This window comes from Mus musculus, chromosome 12 (assembly GCF_000001635.26).
Source record: "Mus musculus strain C57BL/6J chromosome 12, GRCm38.p6 C57BL/6J".
Taxonomy (NCBI): Eukaryota; Metazoa; Chordata; class Mammalia; order Rodentia; family Muridae; genus Mus; species Mus musculus.
In genome coordinates, this window is record NC_000078.6 from 59,029,244 (window position 1) to 59,042,613 (window position 13,370).

The 13,370-nt window shown below is 42.6% G+C and overlaps 1 non-coding gene across 1 annotated transcript; it reads left to right on the forward strand.

Moving 5' to 3' along the window:
• Positions 1–11,091: 11,091 nt before the first annotated feature.
• On the forward strand, positions 11,092–11,282 carry Gm22973. The gene has a single exon (XR_003950375.1). It is a non-coding gene; the product is annotated as a U2 spliceosomal RNA (small nuclear RNA).
• The last annotated feature ends 2,088 nt before the right edge of the window (positions 11,283–13,370 follow it).

Sequence of the window (13,370 nt, forward strand, 5' to 3'; positions counted from 1 at the left end):
ATTGTGAAACTGTAACCACAGGCTTTTCCACCCAAGCCCTAGGTGCCTCAGTTCTCAAATAACAACTCAGAGGCTATATTTGATTTAATAAATGCCTGGGCCATAAATAAGCTAGGCTTGTTCCCACTAGATCATAACTTATTTAATCTGTTTATACTAGTCAACATCTACCACATGGCTACTTACCACTCCTCAGTTTCATCTTCCTCCAAAGTCCTGATGGTGGCAAAAATTCCTACCAGAGTTAAATTAGTGTGTGTGTGTGTGTGTGTGTGTGTGTGTGTGTATGCATGCCAGATGTCCCACCTTCTAATCCTGCCTCAGTTTATTGGTCATCAGGTATTTTTTGACAGATGATACTTCACACAGTACATGAGAGATTATCCCTGCAAGAAGCCATTTCAATGAATTAGTTTGGAGCCACCATATCTAGTTTACCTGGAGGATTTTGGACAGAAATGAGAAACCATTTATGTGTTTTAATATGGTATGATAGTGGACCAAATAAGGATATTTGGGTGTTAGAGATAAATAGAAATAAACATTTAGAACCACATGGCCTTTGCACAGTAACCTTGCTGATTGCCTCGGGACTCTAGAACTGTCCCTATTTATCACCCAGCTCCCAGCTTCTCAGAACAACAGAAATGCACTTATTGTGGAGGTAATTAAAAGCCCACTGCAGAGGTTTGAATAAGAATGGCCCCCTTGGGCTGGTGAGATGGCTCAGAGGGTAAGAGCAGTGACTGCTCTTCCAAAGATCCTGAGTTCAAATCCCAGCAATCACATGGTGGCTCACAACCATCTGTAATGAGATCTGACTCCCTCTTCTAGTATGTCAGAAGACAGCTACAGTGTGTGTGTGTGTGTGCATATAAAATAAGGAAAAGGAAAGGAAGAAAGAAAGGAAAGAAAGAAAGAGAGAGAGAGAGAAAGGCAGGCTCCCTTGTTGGGCAGTGCTGGTGCACGCCTTTAATCCCAGCACTTCAGAGGCAGGCAGATTTCTGAGTTCGAGGCCAGCCTGGTCTACAGAGAGAGTTCCAGGACAGCCAGGGCTACACAGAGAAAGCCTACTTCGAAAAACCTCAAAAACCAAAAAGACAAACAAAAACAAAGAATGGCCCACTTAGGCTCATGTTTGAATGCTTAAGGAATGACAGTAGGAGGTGTGACCTTGTTGGAGTGGCCTTATTGGAGGAAATATGTCAAAAGCCCAACCCAATCCCATTATCTCTCTTCTTGCTGTCTGTGGATCCAGATTTAGGACTCTGCTCTTCCAGCACCATACCTGACTGTGTCACCATGCTTGCCACCCTGATGGTAATGGACTAAACCTCTTTAGTAAGAGACTGCAAGTAATGGGTCTGGAGAGATGGCTCAGTGATTAAGAGCACTGACTGCTCTTTCAGAGGTCCTGAGTTCAATTCCCAACACTCACATGGTGGCTCACAACCATCTGTAAAGGGATCTGATGCCCTCTTCTGATGTGTCAGGAGACAGCTACAGTGTACTCATATAAATAAAATAGATCTTTTAAAAATAAATACATAAATAAATAACTGCAAGCAAGCCCCAATCAAATTTTCTTTATAAGAGTTACCTTGTTCATGGTGTCTCTTAACAAGCAACTGAAAACTGAGGAAGTCACCCATGAAACATAAAGGTTAAATGTCCAAAGCTTCAGAGAATTACTCTACAATTTATTTGTAACTTTAATGCCTGGAGCATTATGTTAACTATTTATATGTATATGTACATACTGCAGAATTCTGTGCGCTCTCTCTCTCTCTCTTCCCCCCACCCCGTGTGTGTGTGTGTGTACATGTGTGCACAGAGGTCAGAAGACAACTTATGGGAGTTGATTTTCTCCGTCCAATATGGAAGTCCCAAGGATTAGATCATGAGTCTTGGTGAAGTGACTTAACCTGTAACAGTTTGAATAAGCCTGACCTCAGAATCTGAGTACTTGGTTCCTAGTTGATGGAACTATTTGGGAACGGTTAGGAGTTGCAGCCTTGTTGGAGAAGTGGTGTCACTGCCTGAGAGAAGGCTTTGAGGTTTCAAAAATCATTCTCAATGTACTTTCTCTCTACCTCCTGTTTGTAAGATGTGAGCAGGCAGCTGCTGCTCTAACCACCTGATACCATACCTTCACTCCACCATCATGGACTCTAACCTTCTGAAAACATAACACCAATTGAATACTTTTTATAGGTTGCTTTGGTCATGGTGTTTTGTCACAATAGAAGAAACTAAGACACACTCTAAGCCATCTCTAAGGTCCCTAGTTTCTTTGTTAATATACCAGTTTACATGAGTCCATGTAAATCCATTTCATCTTTTTTTAACCACTGCAGTTTCGTCTTTGTAGAATCATGTAATCAGGTGCCACTAATCCTATACATTTCATATCCTTAATTTCTCAGCCTAACTTTATAATAAATGGAATTTCTGAGTTACAGCGTAAACATAAATGTTCTTATAAAAGCAGATATTCACTAATCCCTATGGCATATATTATATTTTTCCCTCTTCAAACATTTTCATGAAACTTTCTATCATCAAACCATCAAACATAATCCGCCCCTCTGGGTGTGGGTGTGAGTGTGTGCCACAATCTTCTTTCTTGTTCATTCTCAACATCATACATTAATTTTAGCATTATAGTATAAAGCATTTTACAAACGTGAAAGTCCCACAGTCAAGCTGGGAGTGGGGTACATTCCTTTACTCCAATAACTCCGGAGGCAGAGGCAGGCATCTGTGTGAGTTCAAGGTAGCCTGGTCTTCAAAGTGAATTGCAAGACAGTCAGCCAGGATTGTTATACAGAGAAACCCTGTCTCAAAACAAACAAACAAACAAACAAACAAACATCCCACAGTTGTACAAATTCACTTTAAAAATCAATCTTTAAAAAATAGGGCTGGGAAAACAAAACAAAACAAAACAAAACAAAAACTCAGTGGTGGTGCATGCCTTTAATCCCAGCACTTGGGAGGCAGAGGCAGGCGGATGTAACTGCCCATAAGGGATCTGACGCCCTCTGCTGGTGCGTCTGAAGACAGCTACAGTGAGTGGAGTTCAGTTCCCAGCAACCACGTGAGGGCTCAACCATCTGTCCAGCTACGGTGTACTCATGTATATGGAATAAAATAAATAAATCTTTTTTTAAAAAAAGAAGGGCTGACAGTCCAGATTATGTCCTAACTAAGAAAATGCCTTCCAGCCTGCTTAGAGTCATGGTGACATTTTCCCTATTGAGGTTTCCTCCTTTCTGATGGGTATAGTTTGTAATATTTAACCAATATTGACCTCAAACATGTGTCATTTCTCACACTTCAGCATCCTGAATGCTGGGATTAAAGGCATGCAACACCATTCCAAGCTTCAAAGCTTATTTTTCTTATGTTTTGTTTTTAATCTGTCTGAGACAGTATCTCCTGTATTTACCACATGCTAGTCTCAAAGTAGCTGAGAGTGTTTGAATTCCCGATCCTCCTGAGTGATGGAATTTCAGGCATGCGCCTCCATACCTGGATTGTTTGAGGGTTTATTATTTTGCACAGATTCTTATTATATAGCCCAGGCAGATTAATGATTTTTCTGCCTCTACTTCCTGAATGCTAAGATTACAGGCATGTACCAATAACCGTGTATAACTAAGGCTAAGCAATAGGTGGCAGGACCATTAGCCCATACGAGAAACTGAGAGTTAGGTCTAAGTTGCAATCCAATGCCATTGTAGATGTCAGGACCATAGGACATCAACTGAGGAGAGTTACCGGCGTGGACTGGAGCTGGCCAAAGAGAAGTCAGAATGTGTTGTAGGCATCAAGAGCTGAGGAAACAAAGCTACCCAAGTTCTTCAGAGCATCCGTGATTCTCCAGTTACTGAACATGGAGGTGGAGGATATTACCCTGCTGGATTTTGGTCTTACTTTGGTCCATCTCTCATGGTTTTGTCCCCATCCCTCCCTTTGGGAATAGGAATATTTATAATGTGACATGTTACAAATATATAACATGTTTTATAGGAATTCATAAGAGATTTCATTGAGTCTCAGAGGCCTCACTGAACTTTAAAACAATTATGGACATTTGTAGAAATGGATTAAGTGCATTTTGTATTTTTTTGTATTATCATTCTATTTGTTTACATCTCAAATGATGTCCCACCCTACCAATACCCCCTCCATTGCATTTTGTATTATGGGATGAAAATAAAACTTTAGGATGATAAAATTTTATTAAAGTTGCCGGGCAGTGGTGGCATCCACCTTTAATCCCAGCACTTGGGAGGCAGAGACAGGCAGATTTCTGAGTCCGAGGCTAGCCTGGTCTAAAGAGTGAGTTCCAGGACAGCCAAGGCTATACAGAGAAACCCTGTCTCAATCAGGTTGTCAAGTTAAGGACTGGAGGTTTGGTTGGTTGGTTGGCTGTTTGTTTGGTTGTTTTTGTTTTTTTCAAGACAGGGTTTTTTTTTTTTGTTTGTTTGTTTGTTTGTTTTTTTGTTTGTTTGTTTTTCGAGACAGGGTTTCTCTGTGTAGCCCTGGCTGTCCTGGAACTCTCTCTGTAGACCAGGCTGGCCTCGAACTCAGAAATCTGCCTGCCTCTGCCTCCCAAGTGCTGAGATGAAAAGCGTTCGCCACCACGCCCGGCAGGATTGGAGTTTTTGATGATTCATTTTCCTTGTCAATGTGGCTGGATTTAGAATCTTAACGGAAACAGTGAGTGGCTTATTTCATTTAGCATACACTTGCAAAGTTCATCATAGTTTAAGTGTCAGAACAGGCTGGTTTCAAACCCCACAAAGACGACAGCTGGTCTCTGCTGCATATAAGTGGACAATCTTGAACTCTTGATCCTCCTGACGCTACCTACCAAGCAATGAAACAATGTGCACCATCAGGTTTGATTTATGATGCTGGGGTGAAACCCAGCTTCATGCACTGGCAAGCTCTCTACCAACTCTGCTAGATCCACGGTCCCAGGAATTCCAGTTTTTAAAAGGCTCATCATTAGTGTTTCATACGTATATATCACATTTGCTTGGTGTTCTCGTTCCTATATACTTACTGTTGGTTCTTGTGAGAAATGTAGTAAACATGTCAATGACTGCTTCGGGGCTTCACTTCAATTTTTTTTGTTGTTGTTTTTGTTTTTTGGGGGTTTTGTTTGTTTGGGGTTTTTTGTTTTGTTTTGTTTTGTTTTTCAAGACAGGGTTTCTCTGTATAGCCCTGGCTATCCTGGAACACGCTTTGTAGACCAGGCTGGCCTCGAACTAAAAATCCGCCTGCCTCTGCCTCCCCTGTGCTGGGATTAAAGACGTGTGCCACCATGCCCGGCTTTTCACTTCAATTCTTGATAAATACCGTTTATCCTCGCAGCAGGGGAGTTACTGTAAAGGACCTCCCCAGACTGTCCAGACATGAGTCTAGTAGGATATCAATGACGTAGTAAACACTCCAGAGTGATCAGTCCATACAGAAAGGACTGCATAATACCCTTGAGGGAAATCCCGCTAAACCCACCTATTATATCTGCAATGGGTGTAGAGTAGTTCAGGGCCGAGGCTAGTGTCAGTGTTTGGGGTAACAGCCTAAGCATCTCTATGAGTACCTGGGAATGAATGGTCAATAAATTCTGCCTTACCGTCCTGGCTGTCAGGAGCAAAAGACAGTTCTGACTATCAAATACCCATACGGCAGCACCAGCGTCTTCAGATGCTTTAAAAGATGTATTTGCTCTATGTCTATGAGTATGCCGTAGCTGTCTTCAGACTCACCAGAAGAGGGCGTCAGATCTCAATGCAGATGGTTGTGATAAAAAGATGTATTTGCTCTATGTCTATGAGTATGCCGTAGCTGTCTTCAGACTCACCAGAAGAGGGCGTCAGATCTCAATGCAGATGGTTGTGATAAAAAGATGTATTTGCTCTATGTCTATGAGTATGCCGTAGCTGTCTTCAGACTCACCAGAAGAGGGCGTCAGATCTCAATGCAGATGGTTGTGATAAAAAGATGTATTTGCTCTATGTCTATGAGTATGCCGTAGCTGTCTTCAGACTCACCAGAAGAGGGCGTCAGATCTCAATGCAGATGGTTGTGATAAAAAGATGTATTTGCTCTATGTCTATGAGTATGCCGTAGCTGTCTTCAGACTCACCAGAAGAGGGCGTCAGATCTCAATGCAGATGGTTGTGATAAAAAGATGTATTTGCTCTATGTCTATGAGTATGCCGTAGCTGTCTTCAGACTCACCAGAAGAGGGCGTCAGATCTCAATGCAGATGGTTGTGATAAAAAGATGTATTTGCTCTATGTCTATGAGTATGCCGTAGCTGTCTTCAGACTCACCAGAAGAGGGCGTCAGATCTCAATGCAGATGGTTGTGATAAAAAGATGTATTTGCTCTATGTCTATGAGTATGCCGTAGCTGTCTTCAGACTCACCAGAAGAGGGCGTCAGATCTCAATGCAGATGGTTGTGATAAAAAGATGTATTTGCTCTATGTCTATGAGTATGCCGTAGCTGTCTTCAGACTCACCAGAAGAGGGCGTCAGATCTCAATGCAGATGGTTGTGATAAAAAGATGTATTTGCTCTATGTCTATGAGTATGCCGTAGCTGTCTTCAGACTCACCAGAAGAGGGCGTCAGATCTCAATGCAGATGGTTGTGATAAAAAGATGTATTTGCTCTATGTCTATGAGTATGCCGTAGCTGTCTTCAGACTCACCAGAAGAGGGCGTCAGATCTCAATGCAGATGGTTGTGATAAAAAGATGTATTTGCTCTATGTCTATGAGTATGCCGTAGCTGTCTTCAGACTCACCAGAAGAGGGCGTCAGATCTCAATGCAGATGGTTGTGATAAAAAGATGTATTTGCTCTATGTCTATGAGTATGCCGTAGCTGTCTTCAGACTCACCAGAAGAGGGCGTCAGATCTCAATGCAGATGGTTGTGATAAAAAGATGTATTTGCTCTATGTCTATGAGTATGCCGTAGCTGTCTTCAGACTCACCAGAAGAGGGCGTCAGATCTCAATGCAGATGGTTGTGATAAAAAGATGTATTTGCTCTATGTCTATGAGTATGCCGTAGCTGTCTTCAGACTCACCAGAAGAGGGCGTCAGATCTCAATGCAGATGGTTGTGATAAAAAGATGTATTTGCTCTATGTCTATGAGTATGCCGTAGCTGTCTTCAGACTCACCAGAAGAGGGCGTCAGATCTCAATGCAGATGGTTGTGATAAAAAGATGTATTTGCTCTATGTCTATGAGTATGCCGTAGCTGTCTTCAGACTCACCAGAAGAGGGCGTCAGATCTCAATGCAGATGGTTGTGATAAAAAGATGTATTTGCTCTATGTCTATGAGTATGCCGTAGCTGTCTTCAGACTCACCAGAAGAGGGCGTCAGATCTCAATGCAGATGGTTGTGATAAAAAGATGTATTTGCTCTATGTCTATGAGTATGCCGTAGCTGTCTTCAGACTCACCAGAAGAGGGCGTCAGATCTCAATGCAGATGGTTGTGATAAAAAGATGTATTTGCTCTATGTCTATGAGTATGCCGTAGCTGTCTTCAGACTCACCAGAAGAGGGCGTCAGATCTCAATGCAGATGGTTGTGATAAAAAGATGTATTTGCTCTATGTCTATGAGTATGCCGTAGCTGTCTTCAGACTCACCAGAAGAGGGCGTCAGATCTCAATGCAGATGGTTGTGATAAAAAGATGTATTTGCTCTATGTCTATGAGTATGCCGTAGCTGTCTTCAGACTCACCAGAAGAGGGCGTCAGATCTCAATGCAGATGGTTGTGATAAAAAGATGTATTTGCTCTATGTCTATGAGTATGCCGTAGCTGTCTTCAGACTCACCAGAAGAGGGCGTCAGATCTCAATGCAGATGGTTGTGATAAAAAGATGTATTTGCTCTATGTCTATGAGTATGCCGTAGCTGTCTTCAGACTCACCAGAAGAGGGCGTCAGATCTCAATGCAGATGGTTGTGATAAAAAGATGTATTTGCTCTATGTCTATGAGTATGCCGTAGCTGTCTTCAGACTCACCAGAAGAGGGCGTCAGATCTCAATGCAGATGGTTGTGATAAAAAGATGTATTTGCTCTATGTCTATGAGTATGCCGTAGCTGTCTTCAGACTCACCAGAAGAGGGCGTCAGATCTCAATGCAGATGGTTGTGATAAAAAGATGTATTTGCTCTATGTCTATGAGTATGCCGTAGCTGTCTTCAGACTCACCAGAAGAGGGCGTCAGATCTCAATGCAGATGGTTGTGATAAAAAGATGTATTTGCTCTATGTCTATGAGTATGCCGTAGCTGTCTTCAGACTCACCAGAAGAGGGCGTCAGATCTCAATGCAGATGGTTGTGATAAAAAGATGTATTTGCTCTATGTCTATGAGTATGCCGTAGCTGTCTTCAGACTCACCAGAAGAGGGCGTCAGATCTCAATGCAGATGGTTGTGATAAAAAGATGTATTTGCTCTATGTCTATGAGTATGCCGTAGCTGTCTTCAGACTCACCAGAAGAGGGCGTCAGATCTCAATGCAGATGGTTGTGATAAAAAGATGTATTTGCTCTATGTCTATGAGTATGCCGTAGCTGTCTTCAGACTCACCAGAAGAGGGCGTCAGATCTCAATGCAGATGGTTGTGATAAAAAGATGTATTTGCTCTATGTCTATGAGTATGCCGTAGCTGTCTTCAGACTCACCAGAAGAGGGCGTCAGATCTCAATGCAGATGGTTGTGATAAAAAGATGTATTTGCTCTATGTCTATGAGTATGCCGTAGCTGTCTTCAGACTCACCAGAAGAGGGCGTCAGATCTCAATGCAGATGGTTGTGATAAAAAGATGTATTTGCTCTATGTCTATGAGTATGCCGTAGCTGTCTTCAGACTCACCAGAAGAGGGCGTCAGATCTCAATGCAGATGGTTGTGATAAAAAGATGTATTTGCTCTATGTCTATGAGTATGCCGTAGCTGTCTTCAGACTCACCAGAAGAGGGCGTCAGATCTCAATGCAGATGGTTGTGATAAAAAGATGTATTTGCTCTATGTCTATGAGTATGCCGTAGCTGTCTTCAGACTCACCAGAAGAGGGCGTCAGATCTCAATGCAGATGGTTGTGATAAAAAGATGTATTTGCTCTATGTCTATGAGTATGCCGTAGCTGTCTTCAGACTCACCAGAAGAGGGCGTCAGATCTCAATGCAGATGGTTGTGATAAAAAGATGTATTTGCTCTATGTCTATGAGTATGCCGTAGCTGTCTTCAGACTCACCAGAAGAGGGCGTCAGATCTCAATGCAGATGGTTGTGATAAAAAGATGTATTTGCTCTATGTCTATGAGTATGCCGTAGCTGTCTTCAGACTCACCAGAAGAGGGCGTCAGATCTCAATGCAGATGGTTGTGATAAAAAGATGTATTTGCTCTATGTCTATGAGTATGCCGTAGCTGTCTTCAGACTCACCAGAAGAGGGCGTCAGATCTCAATGCAGATGGTTGTGATAAAAAGATGTATTTGCTCTATGTCTATGAGTATGCCGTAGCTGTCTTCAGACACACCAGAACAGGGCGTCAGATCTCAATGCAGATGGTTGTGATAAAAAGATGTATTTGCTCTATGTCTATGAGTATGCCGTAGCTGTCTTCAGACTCACCAGAAGAGGGCGTCAGATCTCAATGCAGATGGTTGTGATAAAAAGATGTATTTGCTCTATGTCTATGAGTATGCCGTAGCTGTCTTCAGACACACCAGAAGAGGGCGTCAGATCTCAATGCAGATGGTTGTGATAAAAAGATGTATTTGCTCTATGTCTATGAGTATGCCGTAGCTGTCTTTAAACACACCAGAAGAGGGCGTCAGATCTCAATGCAGATGGTTGTGAGCCACCATGTGGTTGCTGGGAATCGAACTCAGGACTTCTTGAAGATCAGTCAGTGCTCTTTTTTTTAAATTTAAAGGTTTATTGATTATTATATGTAAGTACACTGTAGCTGTCTTCAGACACACCAGGAGAGGGTCTCAGGTCTCATTACAGATGGTTGTGAATCATTATGTGGTGCTGGGATTTGAACTTAGGACCTTCAGGAAGAACAGTCAGTGCTCTTACCCGCTGAGCCATCATCTCTCCAGCCCTTCAGATGCCTTAAGAACTGTAAACTACGGGTGGTGGTGGTGCACGCCTTTAATCCCAGCACTTGGGAGGCAGAGACAGGCGGATTTCTGAGTTCGAGGCCAGCCTGGTCTACAAAAAAAAAAAAAAAAAAAAAAAAAGAAGAGGCCAAGAGGCCATGGGATATACGTGAGGGTTTGGAGGAAAGAATGGGGAGGAAGATATGATGTGATTATAGTCGCAAAATACAAAAAATATTTTTCAAAAACATGCACAACGAATATAAATGATTGCCTCTGCTCCCAAAAGCAAAGTATCAGCCAGGCTGTTTGAAACAATTTACCTAAGATGTTTTGCTGTCACAAGCCTCCGTGACCTTTAGATATCCATGTAACCTAAGCTAGAGAGAGAACACTTTCCCAGTGGTCTACCAAAGACTTCTGTGATGGATGCTAAAAAAAAGGCAAGGCTCTGATTGGTCCAAATTAGTACTAAAGACACAAGATAGCAAATGAGGCCAACACAGCTTCCATGGCTGTGATTGATTGCTCTAAACACACCTTTCTCTGACTGTATAAGCTGATTACATAGGCTCACTAAGTAAATCAAGAGGAAGACTCCTGTGATGCCTGTAACATTGTGTGCTGTACTGCAAGTCAGACCAAGAAAATGTTTCTCCCTAGGCGGGGCGTGCGTAGCCACGCCCCTCGAAAGAGGGCGAGACATGCAAATTAAACTGGATATTAGCATGTGGGAACGCCGGGAGAGCTGGGGTCCTGGAAATTGTAGCTGAAGCTGTGGGTGCTGGAGAGGGAGTGGAGTGTGGAGGACGCAGACACGGATGGGAACAGGAAGGAACCGCGGGGAAGACAGGAAATGAGGGTTGCGTGAGGTCACCACAATGTCAATGTGTCGCCTGGACACAGGTCATGGCTGTGTGGGCGAGGGTGGGGTATCGCTTCTCGGCCTTTTGGCTAAGATCAAGTGTAGTATCTGTTCTTATCAGTTTAATATCTGATATGTCCTCTATCTGAGGACAATATATTAAATGGATTTTTGGGAATAGGAGTTGGAATAGGAGCTTGCTCCGTCCACTCCACGTATCAACCTGGTATTGCAGTACTTCCAGGAATGGTACACCCCCTCGGGGGAAAAGTACTTGTCAAATAAAAGACTTCGAACTTGAAAGGGAGAGAAGGGATACTTAGTGTGTTCTTACCAGGAAACTCTCCATGACTTTATCAAATCTCAAGTGGGCTTGTAAGACCGTGTCAAAAAAGAGCCAAAAGTCTCAGCGAACCTGGGCTGAGAGTGCTAGTTTATCTTACAGGCTAAGGAATCTCAAGTTCTAGGCCTACAGAAAAGCCTGTTACTTAGCCCTGCCTTTAGTAAGCTTGTGATGTCAGCTGCAGCCAAAAAGTGAAAAATCCTCTATTTCAACAAATCAGTAGCAGAAAACAACCTGGTTGAAAACGCCTACAACCGCATAGATGTTCCTCCAAAGGAGGAATACAAATGACCAAATGAATATGAAAACATGCTCAACACTGCACAGGAAAATGCAAACAAAAGCATAGAATATACTTCATAGCACCTAGGATGGCCAGTATATGACAGATCGACATGTGTGTATATGTATGTGTGTGCACAATATCTCAAATAGAGTCAACGTCCCCGAGACCTGCATGGGGCTGTTAACACTGCAGATGACTGAACCCAATTGTGTGCCATGTGCTGTTGCCAAGCATTGAGGAAACAGACCATGAAGAGCTTCCTATTTCCAACCCCCGGACATTTTTTTTTTTTTTGCATATTTTGTTTACATTTCAAATGTTATTCCCTCCGAAAAACACCCTCCCACTATTCCCTCCACCCACCCCCTGCTCACCAACCCACCCACTCCTACTTCCTGGCCTTGGTATTCCCCCACACTGGGGGCACAGAGCCCATGAAGAGTTTCTTGAACTGGGCAGATGGCTCTGTGGTCAAGAGTGCTTGCCCTTCCCAGAACCCATATAGGGCAGCTCTCATGAAATTCCGGCTTCGGAGACCCCATGCCCTCAAGTACACACAACTACACACAGGCAGACACTCATTATTTAAACTGGAATTTTTAAAGATCTTTTTGTTTTGTTTTGTTTTTTGTTTGGAAGACTCCAGATCACTGATGTTAAAGGCATTCACTATCATCACCTAGCTTATGTAACTGAGTAGGACCTTGAATTTCTAATCCCCCAGCCTCCACCTGCTGAATGCTGAATTGTGTGTACCCTGCCACCATGGCATTTATACATTCCTGGTGATGGAATTTAGAGTTTCATGGATACCAGGCAAGTTCACTATCAAATGAACCACATCATAAGGCCAATTTTTCAAATTCTCTGTTTAAGTCTCTGATCCACCTTAGTTGACTGCTGTATATGGAATTAATGTAATGTCCAGCTTTACTCTTGCACTTGGGCATTATTTTCCTAGCATTTTAGAAAAGATGTGCTGCTTAGATTTGTCAACTTGACACAAGCTAGAGTCATATAAGAAGAGCAAACTTCAGTTGAGAAAATGCCTCCATTACACTAGCTGTGAGCAAGTCTGTGGGGCGTTCTCTTAATGGCTGATGTAGGAGGCCAGCCCACTGTGGGTGGCATCACCACTGTGCAGGCTGTCCTGGGTTCTCTAAGAAATTGGGCTGAGCAGACCATGAGGAGCAAGCCCGTAAACATCACTCCTCCATGGCTTCTGTTTCAGTTCCTGCCTTCAAGTCCTGGCTTGACTTCCCTCAGCAGACTGTAGTTCAAGGAATGAAAACCAAATAAACCCTTTCCTGCCCAAGCTGTTCTTGGTCATAGTTTTCATCGCAGCAATGGAAACCTAACTAATGTGGATGTTTAGTTCAGCCTTTTTGCTATTTCTCCTTACCATTTTTTTTTTCTACTTTTGTTTTGGAAAGGCCTTTACCAGAAGTTCATAAAAGTAACCTAATATTTTCTGTAGTGCTTTATGATTTTAATTTCATATGTAAACCTTTTAAGTTTGCTATAACCTCAAGAAAAAGCATATTCAGTTTGATTATCTCAACTAACTTAACCCTTTTGTTTCTACTAAAAGAAGTTTCCTTTTGGCTACAACTAACAAAACATACATTGACTAATGAACTGAGCATACAGTTCTCAAAAAGATGATGTGCAAGTGACCAATGAGCATATGAGAAAGTCCCAACACTGGTCAGAAGAGTG